This window comes from Notamacropus eugenii, chromosome 1, assembly GCF_028372415.1.
Source record: "Notamacropus eugenii isolate mMacEug1 chromosome 1, mMacEug1.pri_v2, whole genome shotgun sequence".
Taxonomy (NCBI): Eukaryota; Metazoa; Chordata; class Mammalia; order Diprotodontia; family Macropodidae; genus Notamacropus; species Notamacropus eugenii.
This window is the reverse complement of record NC_092872.1, coordinates 674,157,993-674,173,124: the sequence shown is the minus strand read 5'-3', so window position 1 is coordinate 674,173,124 and position 15,132 is coordinate 674,157,993. Positions and strand designations below refer to the sequence as shown.

Genomic DNA, 15,132 nt, shown 5'->3' with positions numbered 1-15,132 from the left:
CTCAGTTTCCTCAACTGTAAAATGGGGACAAGGATAGCATTTACTTCACAGGGTTGTTGTGAATCTCAAATGAGTTATCTGTAAAGTGCTTAGTACAATGCTTGGCACACAGTAGGCACTTAATTCATAAATGGTTATTCCCTTCCTTCTTTCCAAGGAGGGACTTCCTTAAAACCAACCCTGTACAACCATGGAATCATCTTCCAAAGTAGGGTACTTGCCAATGGAGAAAATTTTCAAGAGTCAGACATGTTGGGATTTCTGCAGAGAAGGATATTGGTGACTGGGTAAGGTTCCTTCCAACTCTAGGATTCTAGAGTCTTAGATCAAAGTTGATCGATTATTCCCCAAGACAGATTTAAAAACAAGTCAGGTAACAGTGTTTAATCTTTCTCATCATGGTGACCCAGTCCCCAAAAAGAAACACTCTCCCCCTCCTCTCCCTTTAGCACTTAAACAGTTTTATTTAGATTTAGAGTCAAGTAAGCTCCCGGAGGGTAAAGTCTGTTTCTATTTGTCTCCCAGAAATATCAATGCCTAGAACTAAATAGGAAATTAGCAAGTGTTAGTTCAAATGATCTGAATAGATTAAGCCTTTTAAAGTGGTAGGGAAAGAAGACCTAGAAACCTAGACCCAAGCCCAGCAGAATTTTTGCCAGTTAACTATCCAGTGGAGTGATCTCCCTTTTCCTTCTTCAAAAAATGAGGCTACAATAGAAAGTAAAAGGCAAATAAGACCACAAAGCAGCATCTTACACTAAAGTCCATTTCTTCTCACCTACTTTGGGATGCACTTAATCTTGGAATCCTTTCTAAGACATGGAAATGGTTATAGAGATGATGCCACCTATTTTCCTCATCACAGTTTCATAGGATCATTTATTTCATTTAGAACTGGAAGAAAGCTTACAAGACCAACTATTCCTGTCCCCTCATTTTATAGTTGAGGAAACTGAGGCTCAGAGTCACAGAGGCAGTAAGTGTAAACTAGCCCTCTGTCCAGTGTTTTCAGCAGGTAAATGATGCAATGGATAGAGCCCTGGACCTGTAGTTAGGAATACCTGATTTCAAATCCAGCCTCAGACACTTAGTAGCTTTGTGATCTTGGTCACAACCTTATTTCCAGTGTTCCATATCCATGGAACCCACTCTTACCTCTGGGTGAGGGAGGGAAGAAGAACAGAGGGATGTCTTCTCATATCTTTTCAGGGACCAAGCTTGGGTCTTTATAATTTTACGACATTCAGTTTACAATTCTTTTATGATGGCTATTTCCAATTAAGTTGTTGTCATTGTGTCTTGGCTCTTTGCATCAGTTCATGTAAATTTTTGCATGCTTTTCTGTATTCATTATGTTCATAATTGCTTACAGAACAGTTGACATTCCATTATTTTCATGTACCACACTGTTTAGACCTTGCTTAGTTGATAAGCATCTACTTTGTTTCCAGGTCTTTGCTACCACAGGAAATACTGCTATAAAGATTTTCGAGTCTAAGATACCTTTTCTAACACTTTTTTGGTTACTAACCATAGGCTGAGTCACTGAAATTCAGGGTTGTTGTGAAGCTCAAATGAGATAATATTTATAACAAGTGGTTAACACCATGCTGCATGAACAGTAAGTGCTCCATAAATGATTAATTCCTTCCCTTCATGTGAATAAGAAGGCACTAACATGTTCTTATGATATAATATGACCATAAGTCACTTAAACTTCTGTTTACCTCAGTTTCCTCATCTGTAAAATGGGGATAATAATGGCACCTACACAAAGGGTTGTTGTGAGGATCAAATAAAGCATGTAGTACATTTTTCTGGCACTTAGTAAGTGCTATGTAAATATTAGCTATTATTATTTATTCTATGCTACCTCTCACTTTAAGGGGTGGTGTTTTTCAGTAAGGGGTAGGAGGAGGGGAAGTTAGTGTTAGATTTGTATAGATCCTCCGATGAATGAGAATCCAACCTACCTTATGACCAAAATGCCATACATATTTGAAAAAGCTGGCTCAGGTATGGGGTACCACCTATGACCAAGAAACCCCAGCAATTCTAATCCTCCTCTGCACAGTACTCCAACTAGTCCAAATTCTGCTCACAGTAGTTTGGGTTCTGATGACTGGCTGGAGGAGTACTCCCCTCCTTTAGATATTATCATGAGGGCTACAGCAACCTCTTGGTGGACTCAGTGGAACTGAATGTTCCATAGCCTCACCAGGGCAGCAAAGGTTTTCAATTTCTCTGCACTTAAGATGAATGGTGTCGAATACTTACATGAAACCAGATAAATGACAGGGACATGTTCTCACCAGATAACAACTTCAAAGAAGATTATTTCAAGGGAAGGAACAGATAATGATGTGGCTGGTCTGGTTGGTTTGTGGACCTTGACATAAAATAATTGAATATTAGAATAGTACTTCCTAAGGGCCTTAGAAAGTATAAAGTTCAACCTCATCATTTTACAGACTAAGAAACTGAGGCCAAGAGAGGTGAACCTGGCTTGCCCATATTTACACAGTGGGAGAAATGAGAGAAGGGTCAGGATCTGTCGACTTCAGTTTGGGGTTTTGTATGGATTTTACACAGAAACTTGTCTCCTATTAATTTAACTTTGAAATTTAGATTGACTCTTGGCAAAACCAAAAATGAAAAAAAGAAGATTTCAAAATAATAGTTGTATTTGGTAGACAAATTTCGTAAATTTCATTATTAACTATTATATTTCTCCACAAAACCCTGATCTTCTTCCTCACTGTAATGTAGGAGTGACTGGTTTCTTGAAAGCAATGCCAATGGGCTTAACAGGAGAGCTCTGTTGTTGTAGGATACTCCATGTATTTCAAGATCGATTCTGCTGTACAAGGATTATATGCCAGCTAAGTATGAGGATAATCACCGATAAAACCAATGGGATTCTTTGGAAATGGCAACCACTCATGAAACAAAGAAATATGATAAGTGGTCTTCAGTCCTATGTGAACACCCTTTCACAATGAATAGTAGAGTGAGGAAAAGGGAAGAAAAGGTAAAAATAATTACACTTCTTGGATCATCTACAAATATTGTTGTTCAGTCATGCCCTACTCTTCATGATCATAGTTTTCTGGGCAAAGATACTGGAGTGGTTTGTCATTTCCTTCTCTGGCTCATTTTACAGATGAGGACACTGAGGCAAACAGGGTGAAATGACTTGGTGAGAGTCACATAGCTAGTAAGTGTCTGGAACTGGATGATCTGAACTTGGGTCCTCCTGACTCCAGGTGGGAACTCTTATCTACTACACCATCTAGCTGACCTAACTTAACTGTAAGTAGTCTAAGTGTGAGATTATGTCCAGTGTTGGCATATTGATTGGCACACTGTATGATAAGTGAGCCCTGTCAACGCTGATATTCTCATAATTAAAATCCAAAGACAAAAGGAAGTTGAAGCTAAATGAGAGGAGAGGACACCTGTTTTCTTTCAGAGATGAAGGAATTGATTTCATCCTTTTCCCAAAGTCAATGAGAAACGTCTTTTCATGAAGGTTCTTAATTATCTTGTCTTGCTCTGCTCACAATAAGCATGAGCAAAAAGGCAACCATATAGATAATTGTAGCTTATCTGAAGAGATAGAAACTAATCATTCAAAGCAAGTTGATGTATCTATTAATGTTGGTAACTTTAACATGAAGGTGGGCGCATGGGAGGATGGTGAAAAATATGCTGGAAAATGATGACTCAGTCATGAGATATAAGAGGTCAAAGAGTGAACTACCAAGAAACTTCATCTATCATAAGAGCTTTTGGGAGAGACTCAGAAAGTCCAGCTTTGACTCGTTGCTGAAGTGACTCCTAGCAAAATCAACTGTATCTGTGGGGATATGCTGGGGAGAGGAGGTCAGACTGTCAACTACTTAGAACAAAGGTCAAAATCATCATCAAAGTGTAAAATATAAATATTTGAAGCTACTTTGTACAATTGCAACACCTTCAACCAGACTCGTTCAAGTGGGCTGTGATGCTAAAAAAGTGAAAGGAAAAAAATTACAACGTATATTAACTTTATCATCAATTCCTGGAAGTCTGACTGTGAAATGTGCCATAACAAGGATACCAAAAGAGAAAAGACACCACTATAGTCTGCAAATGTTGATCTTTCCAAGTGGAAATATATGTATATTATGCATCTATTATAACATACATTATATTTAATATTAATATACTATATATTATACATGTATTATATATCATACATATTATGATCGTATGTACACTACTATTACATATATGTTACATATGTATCCTATACATAAATGTATACTATATACATATCAATAGATATATAATAATAGATGGTAGTAATGACAAGTACCAGTTTAGAGGCAGCTAGGTAGTGAAGTAGGTAGAGTTCCAGGGCCTGGAGTCAAGAAGACCCACCTTCCCAAGTTCAAATCTGACCTCAGACACTTACTAGCAGTATGCCCCTGAGCAACTCCCTTAACCCTGTTTGCCTTAGTTTCCTCATCTATAAAGTGAGCTGGAGAAGGAAATGGTAAACTACTCCATTGGACATAAGTGAAACAACTAAACAATGACAAAAACACTGTGGAGCAAAATGGTGGGAGCTAAAAGACAGTGGAAAGCAGTGGAATTAACAAGTCTACAAAAGAGCTGATGGGAGGCCCAATAAGCCACATCATCCCAAAGTATTCAAAGATGAAACAAATTATTAGAAGACAGCTAAGTGAAAAGAAATTCCATCCATCAGCATTTTTATAACATCTATTTTTATCAGTAACAATGGGTCTACCCCCATTTAGACTCTTAACACCTTAGTTCCAGATGTGTAGGAGATGAAACTCACAAGAACAGCTGGACTGCTACAGACATTGAGAACACCCAACTTAGAAACAGCAAAATTTTGGTAGCTCTAGGGGGATGTTTTGTAAGATTTATCAGAAAAGGGAAGATAGGAAAAAAAACATATGGATGATATTACAACACAAAAATTTTGATTCAGAGGACATCAATAACTCTCCATCCGTAAGACAAAGATTTTCATAGAATTATAGATTAGAACTGTAAGGGACCTCAGAGACCATCAAGTCCACTCTACCTTCATGTTGTAGATGTGGTGAAGTGACTTGCCCAGGGTCACACAACTAGTAAATGTCTGAGTCAATGTTTGATCTCAGGTCTTCCTGATTCCAACTATGTATCTAGTTTTCCAATCATTCTATAGTGATAAGAATGTTCTACATTTGCACCATAAGTATCTTTGAGGAAAAGATAAGAAGGATTACAAAGGTCTTTTGGCAGCAGACCATATCTTTTAATGTTCACACAACCAATGAATAGATGTCTCCTGTGTTTATTAATTACATTAAAAAAAATTTGACTTAGAAGTCAATATAAAGTCAAATAGAAGAGTCAAATAAAGTCCTAAAGGCTTCCCCTCCAGTAAAGAATCTCTCAGATACATGGTAAATTCTTAAAATGTTCACTGATAAACGTAATCACAGGAAAAACTCTATTCAGTGTTAGTCTGATTAGACAGGAAGACTCAAGCCTGCCAAAGGTGTTTTCCACTGTCAGGTGGAAGAAGGACTCCCTGTGAACGGCAAAGCCAACTCTCCAGATGCTGCTGTTTATAGATGATACTGTAGTGGTGCATCAAGTCTCCTGACTATTAGGTGCTCTAAAGGAGAACCATTATTACTTAAGAATGTCACCATACCATCATTATGGGAATAAAGAAATACATTAAAAATTCCCCTTTCCCAGATTATTCACATACCATAGCATGGCCACTCCAGGGCATTAATTTATCAATAAATATCTGGGACAGGTACTGCACACGGAAAATGAGTTAGGCCCAGAACTCAGAGGTTAAGAGTAAGCTAAGTTTCATGTGTGAAAACTATGTAGCATTTTCAAAGATACTAAGCTGTTTACTGGAGTAGCTAGATGGCAAAGTGGATAAAGTGACTGGCCTGAAGTCAGGAAGACCCACCCTCCTGAGTTCAAATGTGCCCTCATACACTTAATAACTCTGTGAACACCCTGGGCAAGTCACTTAGCCTTTTTTTGCCTCAGTTCCTCATCTGTAAAAATGAGTTGAAGGGAAATGGCAAGCCACTCGAGTATTTTTGCCAAGAAAACCCCAAATGGATTAATGGAGAGTCAGACTCAGCTGAACCACCACCACAACAAAACTGTTTTCCTGCACAAAAGTCCTTTTGTAAAAAGAACACAAATGATATTGGATGATTTCAAAAATTAGAATTCTCTGAAGAATTCCAGAGTTGTGGATGACTCAAGGAGTGATGGAGAGATGCACAGTGGGCACACATAAGTGATGCATGTTTCTAAAAATGCACAATAATTGACATAAAAATATGAGGAAATAGATGATCAGAAGCAGAGCTGGGCATGTAGCAAAGAGGAGAATTTAACAGATTGACAGACTAAGGGTTACCTTCATACCCAAGGAATGTAAAAAAGCCTCAAGAAAGCCTAGAGCATGTCAGCCAGACCCTCTAAGGAATACTTCCAAAAGACGCTAAACAAGAATTGCACAAGACAAAAAAAAGGGCATAAATGAGTTCTGATATACACCCCATGGAGGGAACATTCACACTGCTAGGTAATAGATCACTTGAAGTATTCAAGAATTTATTATCATTTTTATGATTCCAATAAACTGTAAAGTTCATTTTAATAGTACTACAGGCTATCCAAATGGCCACTTTACACAGCTCTTTGCATTTGCTTTCTTTAACTTTCACAAAAGCTACTTATGTGTTTATTTGTCCACACAGGCGTCCACATACTACTTTAACTTTATTTAACCTTACTATATGAAATGTCTCAACAGGCCTAAGTTCTCCTGAGACTGGGAATCACAGGATTTTAAAGGTATATGAATCTTAGAAATCTAATGCATCTACTTATTTTCCAGGTGAGGAAACTAAGCTTCCAAGAAAATTAAGTGCCTTGACCTGACAGCAAATCGGAGACTAGACCCCAGGTCCCTATTAGGATTACAGGGTCCCTTCCAACTTTGAGCCATTTGCTAGCTTTGTCAAATAGAAAGATTTCTGGGTGTTGACCAGAATCTATCTTGTGGCTTCTGATTGTACACCTTGTAGTAATTAGTTGCAAAAATATTTGTAGATTCCCACTAATGTCTTAATATACCAGATCATTGCTCCTGGGCACAATTGTTTAACAGCGACTCCAAAACCAGATGACAACTAATCCCAAAGAAAATTTAAACATATACATGAAACAACAATAAATGAAAAATCTCTTTCTTTTCCACCTAAATCTGAGGTCTGTGACCTCCTTTAGAACTCATATACACAACAACTAAGTATTAGTGAACACCACCCATTCTCTCTAGAGAAAACCATTTGCTTTATCAGTTTCCATCTCTTGCTGAAAGTCAACTTTTCCATTTAATTTCTACATTCTATGTTTCTAAAATGGAATAGGGAAAAAGCTTATAAGCCTTACCCAAATTCTTCTAGAAGCACCAAATATGTGGTAATTGGTACATGGTATATAATGAAATCTTAGTTGCTGTTGAAGTTCATTGAAGAAAGACAGCAAAGCATTCTTAGAGGGAAGGAATGTCTCTTAGAATACTGTTGGACTAATTACATTAAGTAACTAACTCTCTCTCTCTCTGTCTCTCTCTGTCTCTCTCTCTCTCTGTCTCTCTCTCTCTCTCTCTCACACTGGAATAGAAAGAACTAAAAGATCCAAATAGGGCTGGACAGCTCCAATGACTTTTCCATTTCTTTCCAAAGGCAGTGTAACTGCTTTTAAATTGTTACTCTACTACATAACCATGGCCTGCCTTAGTAGAGTCCCATTACTAATCACAAACCTAAGGCATCTAAAGATATCACTGGCCAGAAGAGGCCACTAGGGTTATCCACTCTAGTTCTCAGAGTTTCAAAGGACTTCTTGCTGTATCTTTGGCACCAGCCTCTTATCTAGCCAGTTTTGTGACATTTATCTATTGGAATATCTGAAGGATGGTGAGTCAGTGAGTTATCTTGGGAGTCAAACATCTGACAGAAACATCTGCAGAAAGGCTATTTCTAGCTCTTTTTACAGACTTGTTTGTTTTATTCCAAGAAAACTACTTCCCTTTGCTTTCTTGATCTTGAACAGGAGTCAGCCCTATGCCTACTAAGATTTCAGTTGCTATCTCCAATAGAATTCCCCTAAATATCCTTGTTCCTAGTCGTGGCATGGCACCCTTTCCAAATCCATCATTTTTACTGTTCTTCATTTTCTTCAGTCTTGATCCATCTTGTCATACTGTAAACTTCCCACATCCACAAGAAAGACACTTACATGGTATTTTACAGTTACTAACCAACCAATCCATACCACATTGCCAAAGGCTGGTAACTATAACTCTCATTTAGCAGGAAGTAATGGAGGGGAGTCATAGCTTCATAGCCAGAAGCTTGAATAATGAGAGTGGAGGGCATTCTAGAGCTCTTATTCTGTGGTCCATAAGTCTAGTCCCTTTTTATATCTTTACCACAGATTACTGTGCCTGTACCAGGGGAGTCTACCTCAGCATCTACAGGTTTCCCTTACTTCCCTCGAGTTTTATTGCTTAACCCATAAGGGTCAGTAGGTGGCACATTGAGGACGAGGCTTGGAAGCAGGAAGACTCATCTTCATGAGTTCAAATGTGGCCTCAGACACTTACTAGCTGTGTGACCCTGGCCAAGTCACTTAACCCTGTTTACTTCAGTTCCTCCTCTGTAAAATGAGCTTGAGAAAGAAATGGCAAACCACTCCGATCTTTGTCAAGAAAACCCCAAATGGGATTGCTAAGAGTCAGACAAGACAAAAAAGACTGAACAGTAACTTTGCTCTAAGTAAGCTCCTCAAGGGCAGAAACTGTTTTTTGCCTCTCTTTGTAACTTGCATCAGAGTTTGGCATATTGCTGTTGGTGTTCAGTCATGTACAACTCTTCGAGACCATTTCACAGCAAAGCCATCTGTGGGGTTTTCTGGGCAAAGATACCCAAGCGGTTTGCCATTTCCTTCTCCAGTGGATTAAGGTAAATAGAAGTTAAGTGACTTGCCCACACAGTAAGCATCAGAGCCCTGATATAAAGTCAGGTCTTCAAGACTCCAGACCTAGTATTCTATCCAAGGAGTCATTAGCTAAGCACTTAATAAACACTGGTTGATTATGATTAGAAGCTCTCTCCAAAAACCAAAAGAGATCACAGTATTAGAAAAGATTTAGAGATATAAGGAACTACAAGAGGTCCAACTTTGCTCTAAGAACAAAGCAAAACGTAACAAAGTTTGTTAGTTAAGAAACTAAGGCCAAGAAAGGTAAACACTTGACCAAGATCACAGCAAAACTGGAATTTGAACCCAGGCCTCTGACCTTTTCTACCGTCCACTTTGCTTCCTACAAAAATTGGTGTACTTGTAATACTGCTGTCAGAACAATGTTGTAATTCCATTTAAACTACCTCTCCAAATATCCCCCCCCCCCCCATTAATACTAGGCTAGATTCTTATGCCAGGATATTTTTGGAGAATTCCAGGAATTCAATACTTGGCAAGAAGATTTAATGGCTGATCCTAACAGAGGTTGTATTTTATTTTTTTTAAAAAGTAATACAGTTAAATATAGTTTTAAGTTCTTGTTCCTTCTTTGAAAAAACAGGAACAGGCCCACTGAGTGATGGCCAGAAAGAAACTGGGCTAGGCCTAAATAAAACCAGACTCAAGCAATAATTTAAGTTACAATGGAAGATACAATCCAGAACAGTGGTCCTGGACTTCTCATGATCCTTTTTCACATTGCCATCTGCTGCATCACTGCTATGGCTGACAAGTGTCAGATGAGCTTGTGAAAGTTCTGTGGTCTGGTAAAAACTTCTGGAGGAAAAGTTAAAACAACTCTATCGGCAAGGCTGGCTAACACCATGGGCTTTGTCAGCAAGAAGAGTTGCTTTTAGGAAGATGTTGGATGTAAAACCAAATACCACATTAAAGAAAAGTCTGCATTGCAGATAGGGCAATTCAACTTATGGGAGGCCCTTCTGCAGGATTTTTAAAGACTGAATGTTTATTCATCCTGTATCACATGTAAATTTATTATAAAAAGACCTTGAAAAATCCCTAAACAGCACTCTAGCTGAGTCTCTCTGAATTAGGATACAAAATACTATTTCAATGATCAGGGATTTTTTTGGGGGGGGGGGGAGGAGGGAGTGGAATTAATTTCATCTCCTGACTGTTGCATGTAAAATATACGTGCCTAGACCAACATCTTACTGCTTAAATGAATAAGTTGATTATACCTCAAGAAAAATAGAAACTCATCCATTCTGACATTTTTCTTGCGAAAGCTTTAATCTCTGCACCCAGGATAGAAGTTAACCTGGAATTGTGGGGTAGACTCAGCAGGTGTTGGGACCTGTTGGAAAATGTACACTTGCCAGGACACATAATGAAGAAACTACCATACTGTGTATATTAATACAAAGTTCTCTATCACTTTTTTTAATATGCCAGCTCCAAAAATTACATAGCTTCCCTACCTTAGATTTAGGTTTTTAAAAGGTGTTCAGAAAGTTTATTATCTACACATTTAAATAAAAGACTGCACAGCCTTTAAAAAAAAAAAAGGAGCGATAAATCTATCTCGATTACCAGTGGAATCAGAGTTCAGTAGGGCCCTCTTCACTTCTGCTGCTTGAAATCCCTAGCTCTCTTCAAAGATCACCTTAAGTACCACCTTCCATGAAAGACCTCTCCCAATGCTTGGCCCTGTGCCTGAAATACAGGAATTGAATAAATCCTTTTTGCATAAGCTTCTCAAGCATATAGTCTCTCCCCAGCACCACACCTCCCACCCAGCTACTAGTGCCTCTTAAATGCCTATATCATATACATAAACATATATTTGTATTTACTAACAAGTGTACATGTTTTTCACCATAGAAATAAGCTCCCTGAGGGGAGGGGCTAAATTGGGTTACTTTTGTTGTTTTTCTTTTGGAATCCTGAAACACCCAGCAGATAATACTTAAGCAATACTTGTTATCCATTGATCAACCCCCTCCAAAACTGAAGTGGGGAGAGAAGTACCTTTTTCTCTGACTGCTAAATGAAAGCGCTTTCACCAAAAAAAAAAAAAAATGTTAGTCTATTTCTTTCAAGTCATTACTCTGGACCTCTGAGATACCAAGAAATCTGTCATCGATTCTTTACTACAGGACCTTCAACAGCCGCCTTTGTCATCTGCCTGCGGTGTTAGGACTTCCTCTTATTAAAAGGGAGGAGATTTCTCACTGATTGCTTTAAAGATAGCACCCAAAAGAGAATTCTTCACTGACTTGAAAGACCTCTGTGCTTTGAGCCCTTGCTTAGTTAACATTGGCCCAGCTCGTTTCTCCTGGTCCTTCTTCTCTAGGGTGCACGCAAAAAGCATCCTGTTCACCTCAACATATCAAGATCCTAGACAGCGCTGCTGCTGGAGCAGCATTCTAATCCATTTGCTTACTGTTTCTTGTTTTGCTTTGTCTTAAAGTCAAATGTAACGGCTTGGCTGTCAATAGAGCCCTGGAGTATGGGGGGTTTGCGCTTTTCAGCACAGCTGTATTCCTGGCTTTGATCTTCCTTTACACTGTAGCCTAAAGTCACAATCTCAGTCTGGTTAGGTAATGTAACGTTCAAGTATGTATTTATTTTTAAACTGACCCCTTCTGTACCGAGCAGTAAGAAGGACGTCCTGCCAAAAAAATATGCTCCTTTCTATTTTTATGATGAAACACATGCCTCTCAAAGCAGGAAGGGGGAGTGGATGGAGGAGAATCGAGCCGGTATAATAATCCCTCCTCAGTAAATGGCTCTAATTAGATCAACTCGCCTCTCCATCTGAGTGATGGTCCTTTAAGACAAGCCACTTAGAAGTTTTGGGGGGAGGGGGAGTCTTTCAAATTGCTTCAGCTGTTCAGAAACCAGTTTTTAAAAAGCACAATTCTGTGCTCTAGCCAGCAGGTTAGAGCACCAGGCTGAATTCCCTCTCTCTCAGGGAGGGTACAATAGGGGCAATGCCAACCCTAGATCACAGGGCACAGTGGGAGTCCGCAGTTTTTTACCCAGTGCCCTTGGCCCAGAGAGAACCCCACAGTCATGTGTGGTGCTGTTACCAAACCAGAAAACACAATGGGCATCCAAGAATGGTTCTGTTCCCCAGACCAGCGAGAGTGCATTGTACCCAGGCAGCCGCACCCTGAAAACTAGTGGGCACAAATCATATAGCTGTCTGGCTTAAAGCCTTCAAACCTTCTACCCAGCCAAGAGGCTTTATGCCCCCTTGTGTCCTTCTGGGACCACTGGAAACTGTGATTCCTTTGGTAACGCTATTTTTTCAGCTCTCCTCCCTAGATCTTTACAGCCCTCTCATGCAAAGAGAATCCCACTCCCACCCACCCCCACCCCCGGGCTAGCCAAGCGGCAGCCGGAACCCGACACCGCAGCTTCTGATCCCTGTGGACTTTAAGGAAAAAGGGTGGTGAGTTTGGAAGCAACTTACGAGCTGTCTATCCCTGGTGATCCCCAGCCACCGGCTGAGCTCCGGGTCTCGGCCTCTGAATCTGGCTGCCCCGCCCAGCTGCCGCTGCCCCTTGGGACCGGCTGCCCCCAGTCCCCGGGCTCGCTCCCCGGCTTGGCTGCGGAGCTCTCTGCCTCTCCCGCAGCCGCAGTTGCTATAGAGAACCGGTGCCGCTGTCTCGCTTGCTTTCACCCTCGGGGAAACAAACACCGAGAGGAAGGTGGAGGTACAGGATGGTGTCAGCTAGCACCAGTTTATCTGGAGACGTCCTCCAAAGCCGGCTGAGCTCCGCACTCCCACAAGCCGCGCGAACGAGAGACTGCACAGCCCTCTAGTCGTTCTTACCGAGGCCAAGAGGGAAAAGATGGGAGGGAGACTGAGGGAGCTTCGTCTGCAACACAGGGGACAGAACCTGAAAAGGGTGGAGGCGGCGCGGAGAAGGGGAGGGACCAAGGAGAAGATGGGAGGAGCGCTGGGGAAAGCAGCCTCGGAGCCAAGCCCACTCCACCTGGGCTGCCTCCGGCCGCTGCCAGGGTCCAGTGGTCGCCCCCCTGAGATCTAGGCGAGGAGAAGGGAGGGACCAAGCAGGTTTGGTCCCCGAGCTGGAGAGGGTTCATTTATACCGTAAAGGACGCACTCCAGGAGAACAATGGGGCTTCATTGTTAGTCCCTAGCGGTGCAGTTTTATCCCCAACGCCAGAGAATCCCTTTAGAACGTAGCAGGGAGGGAAAGCTACCATTCTTCCTTCCCCGCCCCCGCCCCCACGAGTTTCCTCTCTAATCATAAAGACTCGTCTTAGAGATACCTTTGTTTAAAGAGTGATTCCCAGGGAGTTGGTCTCACTGTCCCCAACGATAATGCATGCATTTCTGATTGATTACCCTCAAACAGAGTGCCCTGTTGGCATCTGTATGTCTGTACGGCTTTTCAAACCTTGCGTCTCTAAGGAAATTCTAGATTAGCAGTAGTATACAAAAGCCACCTCTTGGATGGTCCAGGGTTGCCTGTCTCGCAACAAACCAAATCTGCCGGTTAGTTTCATGTGGGTTCCCAGTGAGGTGGGGGAACCTAGCAGGGAAAACTGCGTGCTGGACAGACAGCAAGGAACGACATGAGCAACGCCAGGGAGACCTAAACCATCGCCCCACCTTGGCTTCGCGCCTGTCCGTCTTCCCTTCGGTACACTGCCCCACGCCTTTCCCGGCTTAGCTCCCGCGTAGAAGCCCAGTTCTGTCAGTTTCTCGAGACTTCCCCTCCCAGAAGCCACGAAAACGCGGAGAGGTGGACTCCTCACCGTTAGGGCTGAGAGAGCCCGGGCAGTAGCAAAGAGCACGTTCGGTCCTGCTTGGTTTGTGGGTTTCGAGGAGGAAGCCTTTGCTCTCCTGGGATCGATGGGTTCTCTCCCAGTAGGCTAGCACCTTGAGGCGTGGAGTCTCCCTCCCTCCCGCCCGCACCCCGGCTGGCGAGGAGGGGGAGAGGGTTTGCTGGTGGAGGCTGATTATTCCGGAAGGAGCTTTGCAGTTGGTCTGAAGTGGGTGGTTTTATGGGTGTGAGGAGCGATTGCCGCAGGAGCACCTGTGCCCTCCTATCACTTGAGAACTGCTGCTTATTCCCTTCTCCCCCGCCCCCACTCCCATCTCTGCTTCTGGAGGAAATAACCCATCTCAGTGCATGAACAGCAATCCCCTTAGCTGACTCTCTCCTTATCTCACTGGGAATAGAGAAGAAAGGGAAAGGTTTTCAGTCCGTATCTGTGCGTGCCAAATTAGACTATGGTGGGTAGTGATTTCAGCTCAGTAGTCCAAGCTCTTTGGAGCTGCACTTGGGAACAAGAAAGACCGGAGAAGGGAGTGGAGGTAGTTTAACCTTTGAGCCCTGGGACGTTCAATCAAACCTGTAGTAAGTGCCTAGCATTGTGCCAAGCAATGGGGATACAAAAAGAAGCAAAAGATAGTCCTTGCCTTCAACATTAAGATTGGACTGATTTCTGTCCCACAAGATTGTATAGGAAAACATCCACAGGAGATTCTGGGCAGCAGCAGCCTGGTTAGCTTCCTATCATTGAAAATGCCTTACTTTTCTAGGTACCTCTGAAGCCTATTGACCAAGACCTTTAAAAAAAAACACCAGAATTGCAAACTAAAAGTGACAAGAAGAAACATGAGACTACTGTTCTGAAAAACAAAATTTGTGGGTGGAGTGTGAAAGGCCTCAAAGAAAATAATAGTTGGCAAGGCAAAGGCCATGAGGTTGAAAGTCAAGTGAGAAACTATGCTGAGTTCATGCTAGAAATTTTGCAAGGAAAACAGCTAAAGAAGATAAGACTCCAGTGGTGTTTCCCCTCTGTAAATGAGGACTGCTTCAAAGTTTCCTTTGGCAGATACCTGAATTCAATACCACACTCCTGACAGTTTTACTCAGGGTTCATTTTTCTTTTCTTTTTTTTGCTTTGGAAATAGTATTTTATTTTTTCCAGTTACATATAAAGATAGTTTTCAACATTCATTTTTTATAAAATTTGGAATTC

The 15,132-nt window shown here is 41.4% G+C and overlaps 1 protein-coding gene across 1 annotated transcript in view; it reads right to left on the bottom strand.

Annotated features, from left to right (window-relative positions):
• Positions 1–13,033, bottom strand: part of CDC42EP3 (CDC42 effector protein 3) — a 35,831-nt gene extending 22,798 nt beyond the window's left edge. The window contains exon 1 of the mRNA XM_072635855.1: positions 12,587–13,033. The gene's annotated coding sequence lies outside the window, so the exon portion shown is untranslated. The remainder of the gene's footprint in view (positions 1–12,586) is intronic.
• Positions 13,034–15,132: the final 2,099 nt, after the last annotated feature.